The 15,315-nt window shown below is 39.8% G+C and overlaps 1 protein-coding gene across 4 annotated transcripts in view; it reads left to right on the top strand.

Moving 5' to 3' along the window:
• LOC126297701 (glycoprotein 3-alpha-L-fucosyltransferase A-like) overlaps positions 1-15,315 on the top strand; it is a 663,635-nt gene that overhangs the window by 38,439 nt on the left and 609,881 nt on the right. For 2 of the 4 annotated variants that reach the window (XM_049988827.1, XM_049988825.1), the window contains exon 2: positions 8,919-8,964. The exons of 1 other annotated variant lie outside the window; for it this stretch is intronic. The gene's annotated coding sequence lies outside the window, so the exon portion shown is untranslated. Of the gene's footprint in view, positions 1-8,918; positions 8,972-15,315 lie in introns of all 4 variants that reach the window. One more of the 4 variants, XM_049988826.1, reaches the window with a different exon arrangement.

Genomic DNA, 15,315 nt, shown 5'->3' with positions numbered 1-15,315 from the left:
TTGGCAGGACACTTAGAAAATGGAACAGGTCTACTAAGGAGACTGCCAACACTATGTTTGTCAGTCCTCTTTAAGAATATTGACATGTGGTGTGGGATCCTTACTAGACAGGACTGACGGAGAACCTCAAAAAAGTTCAAAGAAGGGCAGCACGTTTTGTATTATCGCGAAATATGGGAGAGAGTGTCACTGAAATGCTGCAGGATTTGGGCTGCACATAATTAAAAGAAAGGCGTTTTTCGTTGTGACGGAATATTCTCATGAAATTCCAGTCACCAACTTTCTCCTCTGAATGCAAGAATATTTTGTTAACACCGACCTACATAGGGAGAAAAGATCACCACGATAACATAAGGGAAATCAGAGCTCGTATGGAAAGGTATATGTGTTCGTTCTTTCCGTACGCTATACAAGATTGAAATAATAGAGAATTGTGAAGGTGGTTCAATGAACGCTCTCCCAGGCACTTAGATGTGATTTGCAGAATATCCAAGTAGATGTAGATGTCCATTTTGATAGGCAAAACTGCTCATTATCGCCGAAGTATGTCAGGTGAAATATTCACCTACTTTTTATATCTCTCATGTAAGGTGCGAAATTGATATTCATTTAAGCTGCCACTTCACAAACTCAGCATAATTATTTGATCATCATAACAATGATTTTGCACTGTTGAACGATTTCATTCCCTTAATGGTTGCTCCAGATTTATGGACTACAGTTAAATAGCGTAAAATTCTTTTATTTGAGGTAAATGAAATCTTAAGTTAGAATTCTATTTTGCCTGCTCAACCACAGCAGGTTTGTCTGGTTGTTCCAGACATCTTTTATTGGGAAAAATGTTGACAAAGAGAGATGTGTGAATTAGTTCCTTGTAGGATTTTTGACAAGTTACCGAAAAGATTCACCCTTAAGAAGCATCAATTTCCATACGTTCCAAGATGCTACTCCAGGCGGGTGTAAAATAAATGTGCGCAAAAAAAAAATAAACGCTAAAATGAATATTTGGCTCTGTCTGACTACGCTTTGAAGCAGATCTTAGGATCTCTTAGTTCTATAAATTACAATCTAAACATAAATGAATGATGAAGGCACTAATCCTACTAAATGATAAACGTTGTTCCTGCTTATATACTGATTGTAGATTTAAAAAAAAACTTTATATTACAAAGTTTAAATTTCCTAAGTAAAATAAATAATCCATTGCCCAACTCTGCCCTTATCATGACTGCGTGGTCTAATACCAATAACCCGAAATGACTGACATCATCCACGTATCAAACACTAGAAGAGACTACTTTCAAAGATGATCTGCGGTGGTGTGGAAATTCAATGGAAATAAACTAAAGTGATCACAGTTCTTTAGCTTTTATAGCCCTAATAAGCCGAAGCAATTTGCGATATCACGGCATGTACTGCGTCCGGTGCGTCGAAGTTATGGTTCTTGTACCCGTCTTCGAAAATGGAAGAACTCCAGCCACAAATAAACTCTTTCAAACACTAGGACGGCAGAAGGCGGTCCTCTGACTAATATACTCTAATACTGCCTTCTCCTCTCTGCGTTCTACAGACGAGAAACGCGAACTCCCAGCTACAAGGACGGAGTTCAGATAACTTCTCAATGTAAGTATAGGCAGAGGAATTGCTCTCAATTACTGAACACTGCGTACTCAATGACGACTTCCGGAGGTGAAGTCCAGAATCGTATAGGTTCGCAACAATACAGTGCCTAACTCTTCTAACTATAAACTCTCCTGACAGCAAAGACAGCAAGTCCGTCTGTACCAACAAAGCTGATATCGAGCGACTGTCACACACGGGCGCTCACAACGGTAGACCTCGTCTCTACACCGCTGGCCTCCCAGCAAGCCTCAGCTCCCCACCCTCGTAATTCTGAAAACGGATCATATTCCCTCAACCACGGAATATTCTCCCTCTCTACAGATTCTTCCGAACGCCGACCAACCATATTTTAGTCTTTTGTCGTCCAGCGCAAAAGTTGGCGAGGAAATACCTGTACTCATACAATGGTACGCTTTTGAGTAAAAATACTTGGAACTAACCCAGCCTGCATGGTTTCCGAGATGCCGCTTCTTCGTTCCTCTCACCTGCGTCCAAAATTTGCAAAGGTCGCAAGTATTATCCTTTTATCCTTCCGGCCCTACTACAATAGCGTTCGGCCGTCACCCTATTGTGCTGCAGAGCTCAGGTGCCATGCCATCCGTCTAGCTACTTCCTGTGTTTAAGCAGGACCAACACCTGTGCGGGCCTTCCACCCAGAGCTTGAGTTCTGCCTGCCGTTTCATCTCCACTGGTGTTTCACTAGGCAATCATTCATTACGCTGTTCTGATAATAAAGAGACTCCGTAACCTTTCATGCAATAAGCGTTACCACTTATTTATAAGGCATACGTGACAATTTCAGTTTCCTTTATATATTCATATATACGATGTACAACCTATCACATGTACCTAATTGTGTTTGTAGATCACGGCAAAGTATGTGGATGAGTTCTTGTAAGGTGCGAAATTATAGCCAGCTTACAACGTCGCTACTTTGGAATGATTTTTCAGACGATTTTCGATAATGCTTTGTACTTTCTTAAAATATTTTCCTTTGACACCTGATGTCGATTCGCACTTGATTTGATATGGAGTAACTAGATAGCATCTTTCACATCATATTCTTCGCAGTATTTACACTTGACAGTTACGAGCTTTTGTGTCCAAGATAGCGTTACCAGATAAAAAGTCTCTCATCTGGGGAGACACGAAGTCTGGGCTTAACATCACCCTCACCAAAGCCTCATGACTAGATTTTATGAGACGCTTTTCTATGGTTTGAGATATTAGCCAGGTTATTAATGCACTGTCCGGTGCTCGGGAAGTTACATCACCACTTGTTCATGTCTTGTTGGTCATATTCGTGCGATGAAAATTTCTACAACGAACGTTCAAATCGATTACCTAAAAACCGAGTGCCACAGTAATGTCGTGTGTTTGAGAACATTTAGACGAAGGGAGGTAGAAAGTGTTTCACTAAAAGAGTAGAAGTTTACAATCTGATGTACAAACTCTTGTTTGTATAACTGGGTAAGCGGTCAACGCAACTGATCAAACGGTGCATGCGATTGTCACGTATCTTGTCGGCCCATATGCATCTATCGCGTTACACGCCAAAGACTGCCACGGTGAGGACAACGAACAGATTGTCTTCCAAGAACTTACAGCTGAGTTCCACTCTTGTATTTCCTCAATTATTGATGACTGATATCGGTGTGGCTTCTAAAGCGTAATTGCCATATATATGACTAAGTACTGAGTAATAAATAGAATCTGAAGAACCCATTTGAATTGTGATTCGCGACATGTGGTACCTAATCGTAGTCCCATAACATGCACCCAGCATGACCTCGTAGCTTTCTGCCAAAATAGTTGTATCTTTAGAGGATACAGCACTCTAGAAGAAAACGTGTGCTCCGCAAGAACGGTCCAGAGTTGCTAATGTGATAATTGAGCAAGAGCAATGCCCTCTGCAAATACTTCACTATTGAACAGTTAGACTAAAAACTAGCTGGGGAATGTAAGCTCGTATTCATGGTACAGTGCACGACCTCCAGACTGATTTAACCATTCAGTCACGACAAGCTCTTAAAACTCCAAGGTTACTTACTACGTAAGGACATAGAGTGTTTGGTAACGCGGCGTTGCTCGTTTAAGGTCTTTACCTCTTAACAGTATCTTTAAAAAGTAGACACTGCACAGGCGTCATAATGCATCCTGTATAGATTAAGTTAGCGAGACTTTCGCTATCATCGAATTAATCGTTATCCACAGACCAGTTTCCCACGGCTGGTAGTAAAAACACGCGAATGTCCCGGTATTTGTTGGTCACTGGTGCTAGAACAGTGTGAAGCAATCTGCATAATTTACATCTGGTTTAAAGTCTAATGTTGTTAACAGTTCAAATCTAATATTACATAGCTGCTGGTATGTGCTACGTAATTTAGCGTTTCCGACCGTGTACTGGGCCACTTCTTTCTGTAGATAGAGTGGCGTGGAGAGATGTTACGCTAATAGAACGTTAAATTGTAAGCCAGGATTGTTAATTACGTATTCGTTCTAGGGGCTGTATTCTAGAACTCAAGCGTATACCACTTCTACGTGCATATCATGTCACCTACTAAATCCAATTTTCTGTGCTTGTCAATAATATTAATACACATTGGAAGTAATGAAAAGCTATTATTCGTCAGCACTTGTATTATCCCTGATAGCTAATGTGAACTGACTAAACTTTGTGCCCACAACACTTTAAAATAACATCCAAACACTATCTGTAATTCTGTCGTACAGTACGTTGCTAGGGAAATCAATAATCCAATAACTCTTAAGGGCATTATATACACGTAATGTCTCGCCTGCTGTGATGTTATCAGTTACTATATTTACTATTTCTACCTCTTTCAGACATCTAATAACCTCACGATACGAGATAACTACGGCTGTAGCTGGGTATTTATCTCAAAACAATGGTTCAAATGGCTCTAAGCACTATGGGACTGAACATTTGAGGTCATCAGTCCCCTAGACTTAGAACTACTTAAACCTGACTAACCTAAGGACATCACACACATCCATGCTCGAGGCAGGATTCGAACCTTCGACCGTAGCAGCAGCGCGGTTCCGGACTAGAGCGCGTAGAACCGCACGGCCGCAGCGGCCGGCGTTCAAAACAATGCTATCGATCGGTAAGATGGTCTACAGCGGAGCGTGTCAAATTACTACGAAGAAAACAACGCACATCAGTACACGTATTAAATATTTTTCGTAGATACTGCTAATCTTACTTACAGTAAGTACTGATATAATAAAATCTCTCAAACATTAAATTCCAAGTCGTCTCTTTTTACGTGAATTTCGATCGTAGCAATCAAAGTTGTAATTTTACTATAAACCATGGATATAGCGATAGCTACCTCTGGCGTAATAATAACTTCGATGGACTCTGATCTCTCTTTCTTACTGTAGCTTTTATTATCTTTACCCCTTTAACACCTTGAAATAACCTTTTAATTATAAATGTTATTATTTCCTTTTGTGTATCTCAAATGAAATTCTATTTAAAACATTTTCTAATATTTACTGAACATTAATGTTAATTGAATTATAAATACGACAAACTGCTTTATTTGTTTCTTTGTTTTTGCCACTACTTTTGCTTTATTTACGCTACTTGTGTAAATATACTTCAGTGGGGATTCTAACCTTTCCACTAAATTAAAACGCGTAACGCAGAATTACGTTTGACTCTGTCTTTATTTAATTCAGTTAATTAATTTCAGTACAACTTTTCAACTTCGAACGAGAAAAGACAAAAAAATAAAGCAAAAAGCCTACGTTCTACCACCACTCGCGTGCTAAATTTGAAATTGTATGCAAGGCTCAGCCTCTTGAGGTGTTGGCTTTCGCGTTTCCACTAACAGTACCTAATTTAATCGTCGCTCGTCACCACATCAAGCAATGGAATATTGTTGTTTTCCGTCAGATGATTCCGCTAGGATACTAACTTATCCTCACAGTATAATGTCAGTAATTCACAGGCAACAGTGGCTGTGTTTTCTAAATGTAAACCGATCGGATTCTGGCTCCTGGCTCTTAATAAGCACTGATCGAGACTTTAACGCAACGGTACATAATAGAAGTGTTGAATGTTATTGAAAAGCGATTTCAAATAGATTCCGTATTTATAGATTTCCAGATGGCTTTTGACACTGTACCACACAAGTGGCTTGCTGAGAAATTGCGTGCTGGTGGAACACCGTCTCAGTTATGTGACTGGATTCGTGAATTCCTGTCAGAGAGATCACTGTTCGTAGTAACTGACGGAAAGTCATCGAGTAAAACAGATGTGATTTCTGGCGTTCCCCAACGTAGTATTATAGGCCCTTTGCTGTTCCTTATATATATATATATACTATTTAGGAGACAATCTTAGCAGCCGCCTTAGGTTGTTTGCAGCTGATGCTGTGGTAAATTGACTAGTAAAGTCATCAAAGATCGAAGCAAATTGCAAAACGGTTTAAGAAAGATATCTGTATGATGAAAAAAATGGGCAATTGACTCTAAGTAGCGAAAAGTGTGAGGTCATCCACATGAGTGCTAAAAGGAATCCGCTAACTTACGGTTACACGATAAATCAGTCAAATCCAAAGGCCGTAAATTCAACTAAGTACCTAGGAATTATAATAAAGAGCAACTTAAATTGGAAGCAACACATTGAAAATGTTGTGGGGAAAGCTAACCAAAGACTGCCTTTTATTGGCAGGACACGTAGAAAATATAACAGCCGCGCGGGATTAGCCGAGCGGTCTCAGGCGCTGCAGTCGTGGACTGTGCGGCTGGTCCCGGCGGAGGTTCGAGGCCTCCCCCGGGCATGAGTTTGTGTGGTTGTCCTTAGGATAATTTAGGTTAAGTAGTGTGTAAGCTTAGGGACTGATGACCTTAGCAGTTAAGTCCCATAAGATTTCACACACATTTGAACATTTTTGAAAATATAACATATCTACTAAAGAGACTGCCTACACCACGGTTGTCCATTCTCTTTTAGAATACTGCTGCGCTGTGTGGGATCCCTTCCAGACAGGATTGACGGAGTACATCGAGAAGGTTCAAATAATGGCAGCATGTTTTGTATTATCGCGAAACAGGGGAGAGAGTGTCACTGAAATGATAGAGGATTTGGTGTGAACATCACTGAAACAACGGCGTTTTTCGCTGTGGCAGAATATTCTCACGATATTTCAATCACCAATTTTCTCCTCTGAATTCGAAAATATTTTGTTGACGACGACCTACACAGGGAGAAACGATCATCACAATAAAATAAGGGAAATCAGGACTCGCACGGAAAGATGTAGGTGTTCGTCTTGTACGCGCGCAGTACGAGGTTGAAGTAATAGAGAATTATTGTGAAGGTAGTTCGATGAACGCTGTGCCAGGCACTTAAATGTCATTTAATGTCATTTGCAGATTATCCACGTAGATGTAGATGTAGATAGATCACATGCGATATGTCACTATCCCAGTAGTGCTCACTAAAACGTCAACGAACACACCCGCTCAACATTCAGTTACCAACCTCTAAATTATCGCAAACGCTCAGTTGGTTTAGAGCGTACGTTCCTCTAAACACCACGAAATGCAACCACAATGAGTTTCAGAGTCTTGTGCATACCAGGAAAATCACGAATCGCACTAATAGTCCAATTCCGTGATTGATTATCACTCTTATGAACACAAAGCTTCTCCAAATGTGAACACAGCTTCCTTAAAGCGAGCGTAACTTTTCCTCAGCACGCCATCCTGTCACCTTTTACCTCCGTGAGCACGAATAAACTATATCTACGCCGTACCAGCGACATACACAAAGTACGATGTCATAGCTAAACCTTTCCAAAGCTTACGACCAGGACAACGTGAAATTAATTGACCTCAGCGTACGCTAAATTTCTCTTACGGAAAAGCATAAACTGAAAGTAGACACACTGCAAAATTCGTCTAACTTCGTGATCCAGAAACCGACCAAACTCTAAAATAAATCGAGATATCCACTCATATTTATCAACGATATTTGCGATCATGACTAGATCCACGTTCAATTGTCTTTCCCTAGGTAATTTTTATACACTAGATCTTTCACAGCGTAGTTCTCGTGTAGTGATCTCGTGTAGCACTGAACTTCTAACATACAGTAGCCATAGGAGACCCAATTTTTCCATTGTTTTTAACAATTAAGTATTTATTCTTCTGCAGCATTCGCTGCGTAGAGTACTGGCCAGCTGTATGGGATGGTATCTCTAGCGCAGACAGGTATTTGCTTCTGCTGCCTGCGCGTGGAGACCGCCACAACTTGCTCGATCTGTCAAGCGTGGACGTTTGCTGGCTTTTCTACAACAATTGGACACATAACGACTTTACTTACAGAACGTTACTATATTTACAATCACTCTTCAGGGATTAACAGCTTTCCAGCCTCTAAATTAATACGTTGAAGCGACTAAGAATCCGTGACGGCTCTCGAAAACTTTTCTCCCATCACAATAACCTAGCACATTTATATGAAATCGATACAGAACCTTATATAAAATACGGCTCTTACATTGCGCAAAAGCGCTCAGATCGCTCGTGGGGTTATATGATTACTATAGCTGCTATATTTCAAAACTTACATTTTTTAAACGGCCCTGGAGAACTATCACAGATATTTTTCCAACCAATGTCAAAACGGAAACTTTGTGACCATTTTAAACTAAGATGCGCAGAAAGAGTAAACTACTATTCTCATATTCACGAATACTTTTAATATATTTGCACTAGGCACTCGTTTTATCTGTAGGAACATTCTACGTGACCTAATCGAAACAGAGTCATTAGGAAATATCATGAACATGTGATGTCATTCACAGCAAAGATGATGGCAAAACGAGTAAAGGGAGGCAGATCAACCTCGAGGACGCACACCTGTGCAATCTACCCTTTGGTCTCAGTGAATGAAATGGATCCGTAATGGTAGTGATCAGAATCATAGACACTAACAGGGACGATACTCAGCTGACAGGGTGAACGATATCGGTGCACATACAGAATTCACCGTCTCTCCAATACATCATGAACGTTAATAACATATTTTCATTGAGTTGAGCGGTAATGAATATCATTATTGATAAATTCCATTAAGTCTACTAAAGTGTCATGCAATGTATGAACTTCTAGGTTCTTAGCGGTAATTGGATGGCAGCGAACACTAGATGTCTTCAATATGTTTTTTTTTTTTTATTTTTTATTATAGAAGTAATGACATAACATTTTTCTGTACATTTTGAATAATTCTGTCAAATACCATTTTCAAATTCCAGGTGATCGGATAGAGCTCCTCTAGCTTCTGGACAGCTGCCCAGTGAGGTGATAAGTACGAAATAAAATAATACTCAGTTGCATAATATCTCTGAAAATAAGATATATACAGGATTTTCAAAATTCCCATTAAACGCTCACTCGACTCGTAGCAGGAATCATGTAGGTATAATTCTGAACATTAACTCATGTCATGAAACGTCGTTTTCGTACTGCAAACATAAAAACGAATGTATTCCACTCTCTCTCGTCTTCTTCGTCAAAGAACGATAGCAAGTCATTGTAAGTCTGGTAATTATTACTTTTAGAACTAACTAAACAAAGTGGTAAGAATGCCCGGTGCTAAGAGACAAGCAGAAAATTCAGTACGCAGGTGTTATTTTCTATAACACGTGTGTCTGCTTCTTCTGATAATCCACACATTCTTGCACAAGAGCGATACCAGTTAGCATTGTCCGTTGTTTTGATGTTATTTAGTCGGTACAAAAAAAAATGGTTCAAATGGCTCTGAGCACTATGGGACTTAACATCTTAGGTCATCAGTCCCCTAGAACTTAGAACTACTTAAACCTAACTAACCTAAGGACATCACACAACACCCAGCCATCACGAGGCAGAGAAAATCCCTGACCCCGCCGGGAATCGAACCCGGGAACCCGGGCGTGGGAAGCGGGAACGCTGCCGCACGACCACGAGATGCGGGCTTAGTCGATACTAAACTCAATAATTACGAGATCCATACTAAATAATGCCGTTCTTTTTCCATCAGACGCGACATTGGAATATATTATTCGACATAAATTAATAATTTGTTCTACATAAATAAATAAATACATGTTCAAAACACCCTGTAAAATGTAACTACTGATCCTTCACTGTTCAGGTTAGTATCTCAGTGAAATTTAACAGTCGGTAGATATTACAGTGTGGATTAAATAAAAATGAGCTGTTAAATGAAGCAATGAAGTATTGTGCCTAAGCTGAATAAACTGATAAGACTTGAGATCAGAAAGTGAATACGATTTATTTTTGGCTTCTGCATGACATTACTGGAGTAATGTCGTAATGTATTTCATGTATGACGATGTATTCGCGATAGTGAACTTTCTTGACAGTTTAAACCTTTGAGTCAAACTCAGACACGAACAGGTACACAAACCTATCAAGGTCAGTGGCCTCCCAGCTGTAGCGACAGTTTTCACCAAAGGCTAGCAATGAAATTCGAGTACCATTCATAAACACAGTCTGCGCCTCTCATAAACGTTGCACATTGCAACTGTTTGGATGAATTTCTTTCGCATTTATGCTTCGCATCAGTTACTTTTCCCGGGAGGCGACATTTACCTCAAAGTTTTGTTTGTTGTGAAACCACTTCACCAGAGCAGGAGGGGACTACCAGATGAAGGTCTCCCAAAATTTGGAAGTATGTGCTACTCTCTTTACGGTGTTATTGAATAAAACAATAGGGATAGGTGTTCTGTCTTGGAACATGTTGTAGTCTTTCGCTTCTAGCTATCCCTGTAGCATAAGTTTAATATATTTTCTTATTCCATTTTTAAATGACGGAATTCACGTTTTCTGCTCTACAGACTTTCTTTGACATTACAAAAATACCCCGGAAAATTAAAGGTTCCCCAAATGTGAAAACATATTCCAGGGAGAAACATGGTTATATGTGGTGAAGAAAAACTCACACACTTGGACTTAACAGCGCCATTCCTCACATACTGGCAATACAAAACTGTCCTTAACAAAATTTTGTCCTGCACATAGTTCAGGCAGTAAATGGACATTAAAGATTGGCAATCAGGTAGCATACAATGACATTTCCGGTAACTGCCTTTGTCAGCAGACAGTGCTATGTTGTGGAAGTGGTGGAGTAGATAGCGTTTTCGAGTAACATGCATAAGGTCAAAGGTACGAATCTGGGTCTAGAGCTATTTGTTTTTATTTACTAAACGTAGTCTGCATGTAACGGTATCAGTGGTTTTACTGTACAGGTGATTAAAGTGATGCCAGATTTCCACTCTTTAAGGTCAATTTAATGCCCTAAATATGCGCAGGACGAAATTTTGTGACAGACATTTTTGTAATGCTGCTATGTGAGGAATCGCGCTGTGAAGTCCGAGTACGTGAAGCTTTCTTCATCCTGTATACATAGGAACAAATTTTCGATTGAAAATTAAAATCGTTGCATAAGGTGTCAAACAAATAACACACCTTATATTGAATTTCTGAAACAAGTCTGGTTAAATCGATATGTTACACGACATACTTACATGAAATTGTATAAATTTTATTGATATGCAGATTGAATAAACAAGCCGGCATTTCGTGAATATAAACCACTAACACTCACACTAGTAATTGCACACAAGTAAATAGTTCAAATGGCTCTGAGCTCTATGGGACTTAATATCTGAGGTTATCAGTCCCCTACTACAGGATTCGAACATGTGACAGCAGCAGTCGCGCGGTTCCGGACTGAAGCGCCTACTAGAAGCGCTCGGCCACCGCGGCCGGCGCACACAAGTAATTTCCCAGACCCGAGCTATGAGAAGCAGTTCTGAGGGAAGGAGAATTTTACGACGGTAACACCCGTTCCATGCTGGCTGAAACATCCACAGCGGGACATCTAGTGGACATAATGAGATGCTGAAGCCGTTGAGCAGACCAAGGGGGCAAAAGCCCCCTTGTCCCTGCTTTTAACGACGACCCTTCGAAACGTTTATCTACAGGAACACGTCCAGAGATGGCAATAACGTCTGGAGAAGCCCAACTCAAAACATTGGTGAGTCACTGTAGCCACCTGTGTTAAAACTCCCATGAAAGAAAAAGCTGTTTATCTTGGTATTACGTAACATAAGTTAAACTCTGCCCTACGAAAGAAACGACGCCTGTGATAGGCTACAAAAACTCTGATGGGTGGAGTTATAACAAGTAAGAACGCTCTGATTGGCCAGTAAGAAAATGCATGGCCAACAGCTTTGATAGAGGCAAATGTAGAGAGAAGAATTCGCTCTTTCTTTTGCAGGAAATCATCGATTGTTTGAGCAAGGGGGTGCCGCGCTGAGACGACTCCGAGAGTCATTATCTGAACACCTATTCACAGGCTGGTTTTAACTCATAAGGAATCAAACTGCGAGGTCTCCTGGTATGGAGAATCGCACCGAGCACTGACAGTTAACGCTTGAGAGCGATTTTAGGGCAATGGCGTACGCGCTACTCCAGCCAAATACCGTGTACCATACCAATGAACTCAGCTAGGGATCAACTAGAAGTATCGGCTTCACCGAAGACGTAGGTAATGTATCAGACTGGTGTTTAACAGTAGAGAGAGATTCAGAATAGATTCTCAGGTTGACAGCTCACGCCGGCAGCTGCCACTGCCACCGCTCAGGCTATGCCAGCAAGTGAAATTCAACTGACAATCAGAAGTACCATCATACCTGTCTCTACTGTTATTTGTTTGTACATTCAACCATCACCTGTAAGTAAAGATATTCATGATTATCGGGCTTAATTGAAGCAGAAACGCGAGTTATCCGATCTAATGAAAAGGATTGATCAGCCACTACAGAGTGCTTTATACCCTGAAGTTATTAAATTGTTTGGGCTGTGTAGTTTTTTCTTATTGCTCTTTGACTACCACCATTCAATTTTGAGTATTTTAACTGTGCATTTTTTCCTTAATTGATATATCTAACCCCAAATGTAGTTAATTTGTTTGTATTTTATCAAACCACAGGTATGGTCATCAACCATCTTACTATTAAAGAACCTTAGAATATTTAGGAATTTCGCTTTACAGTTGTGAACACCCAGTATCAATATTTGTACCATTCTCTATGTATTTTTGATAACATTGTTATGTCATGAAGTCATACTTAGAGAAAAAATAAACCTTAACAATGAAAATCTAAGATTTTCGTCCTTTGCTAACATATAGTTACACCTGAACCCATAAGCTAATTTCTGTCAGCGGTAACGTTTCCTTTACAGCAAATTGCAGTGGAACCGACATTGCGATCATTGTCTGATTACATCATTGTCCATACTGCTGCACCCTTCTGAACTCTGCATGCGTGAAATGGTATCTTCCTACCTTGCAGGCTGTAAGCTGAACGCCAATTTCACAGAGCGTCCTTGCGCAACTGTGGTAGGAAGACAGATCAGAACCACTCACACGTGTTAGACTTGCAATCGAGGAAATCTTGTGAATACTGTACTTAATACCATCATATTTTCGGTTTACCATCGAACAAACTGCCCTCAATTAGTTGCATAGAAGGAACATACATAAACGAACTTTACCTAATAGCCCATATGTTACGTTATTACTCTACTACACTGCAATAATCAGTAAATGAAATCAAATTAAGCAGAAGTATTATCAAATTCCAGCTACAAGTCAAATATATCTTCAAACAGAAGCTATTTGAAACTAACATATATAATTGTATTCAAGACAGGTAAAACTGTTAAGACACTAAAGAAACTCAGTTCATTTGCAAGTATCACATGTTCCATGATAAAAGACCTTTTTCTGTTTCAAGGCACAAGGTGGTGCACGACCAACAAAATATGTCTTAGACGTCCCCATATTATAGAAATAATTCCAAAAATATAAAATTATGTAGAATTTTACTCACCATAAAACTCTCTACCTAAAGAATCAAAAATATGTTCCTAATAGCTTCAATGATCTGTACAGCAATAGGAAGTGTATGTTTACATATGATACACAAAACACAACCTGATGTCTAACAAAAACTGTAGAAAATGGTGGAAAGTGCTCGGGGTGGTCTCTAGTGCAGATTCCTTCATGTGATTCTAAAATCTGTCACTAGACTTAAGTTCCTACCAAAAATCATCGTGTGTTCCTAGGTACAATATCATCTAGGTACGACACTCTATCTACTGTTTAAATGGCGGAACCAGCAACAAGAAATATGTTGGCAACATATTATTGCAGACATTGTGCAACTTCCTTGATGATACAACCATTTGGATAGAGAAATGGTACATGTGCGACATAGATACATCGCTATTTTCAGCTGTGTGTTAACAAGAGAGAAAAATATGTGATGAATCCTTAAACCAACAACTAAGGTTGGATCAATACATACTAGGTAAATCATATTACGCATGTTCGTGACCAGAGTGGACAATAAGGAACTTGGATGTTCGCCCTAACTTGACCTACATCAATGCGTTAATACATCTCAGCTACAGTCACTTTTTCTGACACCGACCACCTATTATATTCGAGTAATATGTCCTGATTTTCAGTAGTAAACTTAACTAAAGCAAGTGACTGTTATACTATTATTAATATTTTAACCTGCTAAATGCCTTTTTAAATATATTTAATTGTATTTTTTTCCATTTCCTTCCTTCAGGTTTGTAACTTTACGTTTCCTCTTTGACTTATTAGGGTGCTTAAATGCACGGATGTAATACAAACACTAATGAAAAAGAAATCTATGAATGATAAGAACTCTTCATGTATGAGTTTTATTTCATGAGAGCTGAATCAGAAGAGAACTCAAGGAAGTTATCAGGCGACTGTTCCATTACTAATTAGTATTGATTTGATAAATAGCCTTGAGTAACATGCTGGAAATGTAAATTGGTGACAGGCAGTTGAGAGAAACAGAACACAGACACAACGTAATTTGTCTTTACAGGCTGCCGAGTAGCCGCACCATAACATGTAGAACCTAAATAACTGCTTGCGCTGCAGCATGACTGTCATGTTACATAATTAGAGACATGTTAAGTATGATCCTTTTCTTACATATATCAAACAGTAAGAAAGTTACATATATCTGGTTTTATATACCACGAGGAATTAATAACGAGGCTTCAGATTTGTAATTACTTTTGACTAAATAAATAGATGCGGAAGCATTATCTCGTGAAAAATTTTATGTTTGTTTGTGAGTGTGGATCATCGAAATATAGAATGTCTGTTTCCTAACTTACGTATCTGCACAAGCACGAGAACACCGTTAAACCTTCCTGTCGGCACAAATGTCACTATTCTAGTCGACGATAGGCCGTCGACTGGGAAACCATGCAGCTGAATCCCAAAAGTGGGAAAACTTGACGTGAAGTTAATCTGTGGGGAGCAGAGTGTCAAAACACGGCATAGTGCCTGGCACGGAAAAAGCACAGGTGCAACCAGCTCGAACGAGGCAAACAACTAGTATGTGAAACCACGACCATGGCGCTATGCAGAAGCCAGGTCCGTGTAAGTCGATCTCAGCGGAACTCACTGACCCCCTCGCCGCCAGGAACTGTCAGCGTGTCTGCCTTTTCGGCATGTGTCACCCGTGAGAGCTTTCTGAACTACTTTGACCCGATAACCACGTTAGCTCATCTGCGTCCCTCCGT

Source organism: Schistocerca gregaria, chromosome X (genome assembly GCF_023897955.1).
Source record: "Schistocerca gregaria isolate iqSchGreg1 chromosome X, iqSchGreg1.2, whole genome shotgun sequence".
NCBI lineage: Eukaryota > Metazoa > Arthropoda > Insecta > Orthoptera > Acrididae > Schistocerca > Schistocerca gregaria.
This window is presented reverse-complemented; position numbering and strand designations above follow the sequence as displayed.